This window comes from Saccopteryx leptura, chromosome 3 (assembly GCF_036850995.1).
Source record: "Saccopteryx leptura isolate mSacLep1 chromosome 3, mSacLep1_pri_phased_curated, whole genome shotgun sequence".
In the NCBI taxonomy this organism is placed as follows: Eukaryota; Metazoa; Chordata; class Mammalia; order Chiroptera; family Emballonuridae; genus Saccopteryx; species Saccopteryx leptura.
The window spans coordinates 58,736,868-58,746,956 of NC_089505.1; positions in this window are offsets into that span (position 1 = coordinate 58,736,868).

Sequence of the window (10,089 nt, forward strand, 5' to 3'; positions counted from 1 at the left end):
TGGCTGAGCACTGATACTAAGTCCAGGTGGCTGAGCACTGATCCTGGGTTCGGAGGGTGGAGTATTGGCCCTGGGGTTGGATGGTGAAGTGTTTGCCCTGGGCCTGTGTGTCTGAGCTCTGATTCTGGGGTCGGAGGGTGGAGCATTGGCCCTGGGATTGGATGTTGAAGTGTTTTCCCTCGGGCTGGGTGGCTGAGCACTGATCCGGGGGTCGGATGGTGGAGCATTGGCCCTGGGATTGGATGGTGAAGTGTTTTCCCTCGGGCTGTGTGGCTGAGCACTGATAATAAGTCCAGGTGGCTGAGCACTGATCCTGGGATCGGAGGGTGAAGCATTGGCCCTGGGGTTGGATGGTGAAGTGTTTGCCCTGGGGCTGGGTGGCTGAGCACTGATCTGGGGGTCGGATGGTGGAGCATTGGCCATGGGGCTGGATGTTGAAGTGTTTGCCTTGGGGCTGGGTATCTGAGCACTGATCCTGGCTTCGGAGTGTGGAGCATTGGCCCTGGGGCTGGATGGTGAAATGTTTTCCCTGGGGCTGGGTGGCTGAGCAATTGTCGGGGGATCGGATGGTGGAGCATTGGCCCTGGGATTGGATGGTGAAGTGTTTTCGCTCGGGCTGGTTGGCTGAGCACTGATACTAAGTCCAGGTAGCTGAGCACTGATCCTGGGGTCGGATAGTGGAGCATTGGCCCTGGGATTGGATGGTGCAGTGTTTTCCCTCGAGCTGGGAGGCAGAGCACTGATCCGGGGGTCAGATAGTGAAGCATTGGCCCTGGGATTGGATGGTTCAGTGTTTTCCCTCAAGCTGGGTGGCAGCGCACTGATCCGGGGGTCGGATGGTGAAGCATTGGCCCTGGGATTGGATGGTGAAGTGTTTTCCCTCGGCCTGGGTGGCTGAGCCCTGATATTAAGTCCAGGTGGCTGAACACTAATCCTGGGGTCGGAGGGTGGAGCATTGGCCCTGGGGTTGGATGGTGAAATGTTTGCCCTTCGGCTGGGTGGTTGAGCACTGATCCTGGGGTCCGATGGTGGAGCATTGGCCCTGGGGATGGATGGTGAAATGTTTTCCCTGTGGCTGGGTGGCTGAGCACTGATCCGGGGGTCGGATGGTGGAGTATTGTCCCTGGGATTGGATGGTGAAGTGTTTTCCCTCCGGCTGGTTGGCTGAGCACTGATACTATGTCCAGGTAGCTGAGCACTGATCCTCGGGTCAGATAGTGGAGCATTGGCCCTGGGATTGGATGGTGAAGTGTTTTTAGTAGGGCTGGGTGGCTGAGCACTGATACTAAGTCCAGGTGGCTGAGCACTGATCCTGGGTTCCGAGGGTGGAGTATTGGCCCCGGGGTTGGATGGTGAAGTGTTTGCCCTGGGCCTGGGTGTCTGAGCTCTGATCCTGGGGTCGGAGGGTGGAGCATTGGCCCTGGGATTGGATGTTGAAGTGTTTTCCCTCGGCCTGGGTGGCTGAGCACTGATCCGGGGGTCGGAGGGTGGAGCATTGGCCCTGGGATTGGATGTTGAAGTGTTTTCCCTCGGGCTGGGTGGCTGAGCACTGATCCGGGGGTCGGATAGTGGAACATTGGCCCTGGGATTGGATGGTGAAGTGTTTTCCCTCGGGCTGGGTGGCTGAGCACTGATACTAAGTCCAGGTGGCTTAGCAATGATCCCGGGGTCGGAGGGTGGAGCATTGGCCCTGGGGTTGGATGGTGAAGTGTTTGCCCTGGGGCTGGGTGGCTGAGCACTGATACTAAGTCCAGGTGGCTGAGCATTGATCCTGGGGTCGGAGGGTGGAGCATTGGCCCTGGGGTTGGATGGTGAAGTGTTTGCCCTGGGGCTGGGTGGCTGAGCACTTATCCTGGGGTTCCATGGTGGAGCATTGGCCCTGGGGCTGGATGGTGAAGTGTTTGCCCTGGGGCTGGGTGGCTGAGCACTGATCCTGGGGTCGGAGGGTGGAGCATTGGCCCTGGGGTTGGATGGTGAATTGTTTGCCCTGGGGCTGGGTGGCTGAGCACTGATCCGGTGTCGGGTAGTGGAGCATTGGCCTTGGGATTGGATGGTGAAGTGTTTTCCCTCGGGCTAGGTGGCTGAGCACTGATCCGGGGGTCGGATGGTGAAGCATTGGCCCTGCGTTTGGATGGTAAAGTGTTTTCCCTCGGGCTGGTATGCTGTGCACTGATACTAAGTCCAGGTGGCTGAGCACTGATCATTGGGTCGGATAGTGGAGAATTGGCCCTGGGATTGGATGGTGAAGTGTTTTTCCTCGAGCTGGGTGGCTGAGCACTGATCCGGGGATCGGATGGTGAAGCATTGGCCCTTGGATTGAATGGAGAAGTGTTTTTCCTCGGGCTGGGTGGCTGAGCACTGATCCGGGGGTCGGATGGTGAAGCATTGGCCCTGGGATTGAATGGTGAAGTGTTTTCCCTCGGGCTTGGTGGCTGAGCACTGATCCGGGGGTCGGATGGTGGAGCATTGGCCCTGGGATTGGATGGTGAAGTGTTTTCCCTCGGGATGGGTGGCTGAGCACTGATCCGGGGATCGGATGGTGAAGCATTGGCCCTTGGATTGGATGGTGAAGTGTTTTTCCTCGGGCTGGGTGGCTGAGCACTGATCCGGGGGTCGGATGGTGAAGCATTGGCCCTGGGATTGGATGGTGAAGTGTTTTCCCTCGGGCTGGGTGGCTGAGCACTGATCCGGGGGTCCGATGCTGGAGCATTGGCCCTGGGATTGGATTTTTGAAGTGTTTTCCCTCAGGCTGGGTGGTTGAGCACAGAACCGGGGGTAGGATAGTGGAGCATCGGCCCTGGGATTGGATGGTGAAGTGTTTTCCCTCGTGCTGGGTGGCTGAGCACTGATTCGGGGTTCGGATGGTGGAGCATTGGCCCTGGGATTGGATGGTGAAGTGTTTTCCCTTGGGCTGGGTGGCTGAGCACTGATCGGGTGTCGGATGGTGAAGCATTGGCCCTGGGATTGGATGGTGAAGTGTTTTTCCTCAGGCTGGTTACCTGAGCACTCATACTAAGTCCAGGTGGCTGAGCACTGATCCGGGGGTCGGATGGTGAAGCATTGGCCCTGGGATGGGATGGTGAAGTGTTTTCCCTCGGGCTGGGTGGCTGAGCACTGATCCGGGGGTCGGATGGTGGAGCATTGGCCCTGGGATTGGATGGTGAAGTGTTTTCCCTCGGGCTGTGTGGCTGAGCACTGATACTAAGTCCAGGTGGCTGAGCACTGATCCTGGGGTCGGAGGGTGGAGCATTGGCCCTGGGGTTGGATGGTGAAGTGTTTGCCCTGGGGCTGGGTGGCTGAGCACTGATCTGGGGGTCGGATGGTGGAGCATTGGCCATGGGGCTGGATGTTGAAGTGTTTGCCTTGGGGCTGGGTATCTGAGCACTGATCCTGGCTTCGGAGTGTGGAGCATTGGCCCTGGGGCTGGATGGTGAAATGTTTTCCCTGGGGCTGGGTGGCTGAGCAATTGTCGGGGGATCGGATGGTGGAGCATTGGCCCTGGGATTGGATGGTGAAGTGTTTTCGCTCGGGCTGGTTGGCTGAGCACTGATACTAAGTCCAGGTAGCTGAGCACTGATCCTGGGGTCGGATAGTGGAGCATTGGCCCTGGGATTGGATGGTGCAGTGTTTTCCCTCGAGCTGGGTGGCAGAGCACTGATCCGGGGGTCAGATAGTGAAGCATTGGCCCTGAGATTGGATGGTGCAGTGTTTTCCCTCAAGCTGGGTGGCAGCGCACTGATCCGGGGGTCGGATAGTGAAGCATTGGCCCTGGGATTGGATGGTGAAGTGTTTTCCCTCGGCCTGGGTGGCTGAGCCCTGATATTAAGTCCAGGTGGCTGAACACTAATCCTGGGGTCGGAGGGTGGAGCATTGGCCCTGTGGTTGGATGGTGAATTGTTTGCCCAGGGGCTGGGTGGCTTGAGCACTGATCCTGGGGTCCGATGGTGGAGCATTGGCCCTGGGGCTGGATGGTGAAATGTTTTCACTGGGGCCGGGTGGCTGAGCACTGATCCGGGGGTCGGATGGTGGAGTATTGGCCCTGGGATTGGATGGTGAAGTGTTTTCCCTCCAGCTGGTTGGCTGAGCACTGATACTATGTCCAGGTAGCTGAGCACTGATCCTCGGGTCAGATAGTGGAGCATTGGCCCTGGGATTGGATGGTGAAGTGTTTTTCCTAGGGCTGGGTGGCTGAGCACTGATACTAAGTCCAGGTGGCTGAGCACTGATCCTGGGTTCGGAGGGTGGAGTATTGGCCCCGGGGTTGGATGGTGAAGTGTTTGCCCTGGGCCTGGGTGTCTGAGCTCTGATCCTGGGGTCGGAGGGTGGAGCATTGGCCCTGGGATTGGATGTTGAAGTGTTTTCCCTCGGGCTGGGTGGCTGTGCACTGATACTAAGTCCAGGTGGCTGAGCACTGATCCCGGGGTCGGAGGGTGGAGCATTGGCCCTGGGGTTGGATGGTGAAGTGTTTTCCCTCGGGCTGGGTGGCTGAGCACTGATACTAAGTCCAGGTGGCTTAGCAATGATCCCGGGGTCGGAGGGTGGAGCATTGGCCCTGGGGTTGGATGGTGAACTGTTTGCCCTTGGGCTGGGTGGCTGAGCACTGATACTAAGTCCAGGTGGCTGAGCAATGATCCTGCGGTCGGAGGGTGGAGCATTGGCCCTGGGGTTGGATGGTGAAGTGTTTGCCCTGGGGCTGGGTGGCTGAGCACTGATCCTGGGGTGGAGCATTGGCCCTGGGGCTGGATGGTGAAGTGTTTGCCCTGGGGCTGGGTGGCTGAGCACTGATCCTGGGGTCGGAGGGTGGAGCATTGGCCCTGGGGTTGGATGGTGAAGTGTTTGCCCTGGGGCTGGGTGGCTGAGCACTGATCCGGTGTCGGGTAGTGGAGCATTGGCCTTGGGATTGGATGGTGAAGTGTTTTCCCTCGGGCTAGGTGGCTGAGCGCTGATCCGGGGGTCGGATGGTGAAGCATTGGCCCTGCGTTTGGATGGTAAAGTGTTTTCCCTCGGGCTGGTATGCTGTGCACTGATACTAAGTCCAGGTGGCTGAGCACTGATCATTGGGTCGGATAGTGGAGAATTGGCCCTGGGATTGGATGGTGAAGTGTTTTTCCTCGAGCTGGGTGGCTGAGCACTGATACTAAGTCCAGGTGGCTGAGCACTGATCCTGGGTTCAGAGGGTGGAGCATTGGCCCTGGGGTTGGATGGTGAAGTGTTTGCCCTGGGGCTGGGTGGCTGAGCACTGATCCTGGGGTCCGATGGTGGAGCATTGGCCCTGGGGCTGGATGGTGAAGTGTTCGCCCTGGGGCTGGGTGGCTGAGCACTGATCCTGGGGTCGGAGGGTGGAGCATTGGCCCTGGGGCTGGATGGTGAAATGTTTTCCCTGGGGCTGTGTGGCTGAGCACTGATGCGGGGATCGGATGGTGGAGCATTGGCCCTGGGATTGGATGGTGAAGTGTTTTCCCTCGAGATGGGTGGCTGAGCACTGATCCGGGGATCGGATGGTGAAGCATTGGCCCTTGGATTGAATGGAGAAGTGTTTTTCCTCGGGCTGGGTGGCTGAGCACTGATCCGGGGGTCGGATGGTGAAGCATTGGCCCTGGGATTGGATGGTGAAGTGTTTTCCCTCGGGCTTGGTGGCTGAGCACTGATCCAGGGGTCGGATGGTGGAGCATTGGCCGTGGGGCTGGATGTTGAAGTGTTTGCCTTGGGGCTGGGTATCTGAGCACTGATCCTGGCTTCGGAGTGTGGAGCATTGGCCCTGGGGCTGGATGGTGAAGTGTTTTCCCTCAGGCTGGGTGGCTGAACACTGATCCGAGGGTCGGATGGTGAAGCATTGGCCCTGGGATTGGATGGTGAAGTGTTTTCCCTCGGGCTGGATGGCTGAGCACAGATTCGGGTGTCGGAAGGTGGAGCATTGGCCCTGGAATTGGATGGTGAAGTGTTTTTCCTCGGGCTGGTTGGCTGAGCACTGATACTAAGTCCAGGTAGCTGAGCACTGATCCTGGGGTCGGATAGTGGAGCATTGGCCCTGGGATTGGATGGTGCAGTGTTTTCCCTCGAGCTGGGTGGCAGAGCACTGATCCGGGGGTCAGATAGTGAAGCATTGGCCCTGGGATTGGATGGTGCAGTGTTTTCCCTCGAGCTGGGTGGCAGCGCACTGATCCGGGGGTCGGATGGTGAAGCATTGGCCCTGGGATTGGATGGTGAAGTGTTTCCCTTGGCCTGGGTGGCTGAGCACTGATATTAAGTCCAGGTGGCTGAACACTAATCCTGGGGTCGGAGGGTGGAGCATTGGCCCTGGGGTTGGATGGTGAATTGTTTGCCCAGGGGCTGGGTGGCTTGAGCACTGATCCTGGGGTCCGATGGTGGAGCATTGGCCCTGGGGCTGGATGGTGAAGGGTTTGCCCTGGGACTGGGTGGCCGAGCACAGATCCTGGTGTCTGAGGGTGGAGCACTGGCCCTGGGGCTGGATGGTGAAATGTTTTCCCTGGGGCTGGGTGGCTGAGCACTGATCCGGGGGTCGGATGGTGGAGTATTGGCCCTGGGATTGGATGGTGAAGTGTTTTCCCTCGGGCTGGGTGGCTGAGCACTGATACTAAGTCCAGGTGGCTGAGCACTGATCCTGGGTTCGGAGGGTGGAGTATTGGCCCTGGGGTTGGATGGTGAAGTGTTTGCCCTGGGCCTGGGTGTCTGAGCTCTGATCCTGGGGTCGGAGGGTGGAGCATTGGCCCTGGGATTGGATGGTGAAGTGTTTTCCCTCGGTCTGGGTGGCTGAGCACTGATCCGGGGGTCGGATGGTGGAGCATTGGCCCTGGGATTGGATGGTGAAGTGTTTTCCCTCGGGCTGGGTGGCTGAGCACTGAACCGGGGGTCGGATAGTGGAGCATTGGCCCTGGGATTGGATGGTGAAGTGTTTTCCCTCGGGCTGTGTGGCTGAGCACTGATACTAAGTCCAGGTGGCTGAGCACTGATCCTGGGATCGGAGGGTGAAGCATTGGCCCTGGGGTTGGATGGTGAAGTGTTTGCCCTGGGGCTGGGTGGCTGAGCACTGCTCCGGGGGTCGGATGGTGGAGCATTGCCCCTGGGATTGGATGGTGAAGTGTTTTTTTTCGGGCTGGGTGGCTGAGCACTGATCCGGGGTCAGATGGTGAAGCATTGGCCCTGGGATTGGATGGTGAAGTGTTTTCCCTCGGGCTGGGTGGCTGAGCACTGATACTAAGTCCAGGTTGCTTAGCAATGATCCCGGGGTCGGAGGGTGGAGCATTGGCCCTGGGGTTGGATGGTGAAGTGTTTGCCCTGGGGCTGGGTGGCTGAGCACTGATACTAAGTCCAGGTGGCTGAGCACTGCTCCTGGGGTCGGATAGTGGAGCATTGGCCCTGGGATTGGATGGTTCAGTGTTTTCCCTCGAGCTGGGTGGCAGAGCACTGATCCGAGGGTCGGATGGTGAAGCATTGGCCCTGGGATTGGATGGTACAGTGTTTTCCCTCGAGCTGGGTGGCAGAGCACTGTTCCGGGGGTCGAATGGTGTAGCATTGGCCCTGGGATTGGATGGTGAAGTGTTTTCCCTCGGCCTGGGTGGCTGAGCACTGATACTAACTCCAGGTTCCAGAACACTAATCCTGGGGTCGTAGGGTGGAGCATTGGCCCTGGGGTTGGATGGTGAAGTGTTTGTCCTGGGGCTGGGTGGCTGAGCACAGATCCTGGGGTCCCATGGTGGAGCATTGGCCCTGGGGCTGGATGGTGAAGTGTTTGCCCTGGGCTGGGTGGCTGAGCACTGATCCGGGGGTCGAATGGTGGACCATGGGCCCTGGGATTGGATGGTGAAGTGTTTTTCCTCGGGCTGGGTGGCTGAGCACTGATCCAGGGGTCGGATGGTGAAGCATTGGCCCTGGGATTGGATGGTGAAGTGTTTTCCCTTCGGGCTGGTTGGCTGAGCACTGATACTAAGTCCATGTGGCTTAGCACTGATCCTGGGTTTGGAGGGTGGAGCATTGGCCCTGGGGCTGGATGGTGAAATGTTTTCCCTGGGGCTGTGTGGCTGAGCACTGATCCGGGGGTCGGATGGTGAAGCATTGACCTTGGCATTGGATGGTGAAGTGTTTTCCCTCGGGCTGGGTGGCTGAGCACTGATACTAAGTCCAGGTGGCTGAGCACTGATCCTGGGGTCGGAGGGTGGAGCATTGGCCCTGGGATTGGATGGTGAAGTGTTTTCCCTCGGGCTGTGTGGCTGAGCACTGATCCGGGGGTCGGATGGTGAAGCATTGGCCCTGGGATTGGATGGTGAAGTGTTTTCCCTCGGGCTGTGTGGCTGAGCACAGATCCGGGGGTCGGATGGTGGAGCATTGGCCCTGGGATTGGATGGTGAAGTGTTTTCCCTCATGCTGGGTGGCTGAGCACGGATACTAAGTCCAGGTGGCTGAGCACTGATCCTGGGATCGGAGGGTGGAGCATTGGCCCTGGCATTGGATGGTGAAGTGTTTGCCCTGGGGCTGGGTGGCTGAGCACTGATCCTGGGGTCCGATGTTGGAGCATTGGCCCTGGGGCTGGATGTTGAAGTGTTTACCCTGGGGCTGGGTGGCTGAGCACTGATCCTGGTGTCGGAGTGTGGGGCATTGGCCCTGGGCCTGGATGGTGAAATCTTTTCCCTTGGGCTGGGTGGCTGAGCACTGATCCAGGGGTTGGATGGTGGAGCATTGCCCCTGGGATTGGATGGTGAAGTGTTTTCCCTCGTGCTGGGTGGCTGAGCACTGATCCGGGGGTCGGATGGTGAAGCATTGGCCCTGGGATTGGATGGTGAAGTGTTTTCCCTCGGGCTGGGTGGCTGAGCACTGATCCGGGGGTCCGATGGTGGAGCATTGGCCCTGGGATTGGATTTTTGAAGTGTTTTCCCTCAGGCTGGGTGGTTGAGCACTGAACCGGGGGTAGGATAGTGGAGCATCGGCCCTGGGATTGGATGGTGAAGTGTTTTCCCTCGTGCTGGGTGGCTGAGCACTGATACTAAGTCCAGGTGGCTGAGCACTGATCCTGGGATCGGAGGGTGGAGCATTGGCCCTGGGGTTGGATGGTGAAGTGTTTGCCCTGGGGCTGGGTGGCTGAGCACTGATCCTGGGGTCCGATGTTGGAGCATTGGCCCTGGGGCTGGATGGTGAAGTGTTTGCCCTGGGGCTGGGTGGCTGAGCACTGATCCTAGGGTCGGAGGGTGGGGCATTGACCCTGGGCCTGGATGGTGAAATCTTTTCCCTTGGGCTGGGTGGCTGAGCACTGATCCGGGGGTCGGATGGTGAAGCATTGGCCCTGGGATTGGATGGTGAAATGTTTTCCCTCGGGCTGGGTGGCTGAGCACTGATCCGGGGGTCGGATGGTGGAGCATTGGCCCTGGGATTGGATTTTTGAAGTGTTTTCCCTCAGGCTGAGTGGCTGAGCACTGATACTAAGTCCAGGTGGCTGAGCAATGATCCTGGGGTCTGAGGGTGGAGCATTGGCCCTGGGGTTGGATGGTGAAGTGTTTGTCCTGGGGCTGGGTTGCTGTGCACCTATCCTGGGGTTTGATGGTGGAGCATTGGCCCTGGGGCTGGATGTTGAAGTGTTTGCCTTGGGGCTGCGTAGCTGAGCACTGATCCTGGGGTCGGAGGGTGGAGCATTGGCCCTGGGGCTGGATGGTGAAGTGTTTGCCCTGGGGCTGGGTGGCTGAGCACTGATCCGGGGGTCGGATGGTGAAGCATTGGCCCTGGGATTGTATGGTGAAGTGTTTTTCCTAGGGCTGGGTGGCTGAGCACTGATACTAAGTCCAGGTGGCTGAGCACTGATCCTGGGGTCGGAAGGTGGAGTATTAGCCCTGGGGTTGGATGGTGAAGTGTTTGCCCTGGGGCTGGGTGTCTGAGCTCTGATCCTGGGGTCGGAGGGTGGAGCATTGGCCCTGGGGCTGGATGGTGAAGTGTTTGCCCTGGGGCTGGGTGTCTGAGCACTGATCCTGGGGTCGGAGGGTGGAGCATTGGCCCTGGGGCTGGATGTTGAAGTGTTTGCCCTGGGGCTGGGTGGCTGAGCACTGATCCTGGGGTCGGAGTGTGGAGCATTGGCCCTGGGGCTGG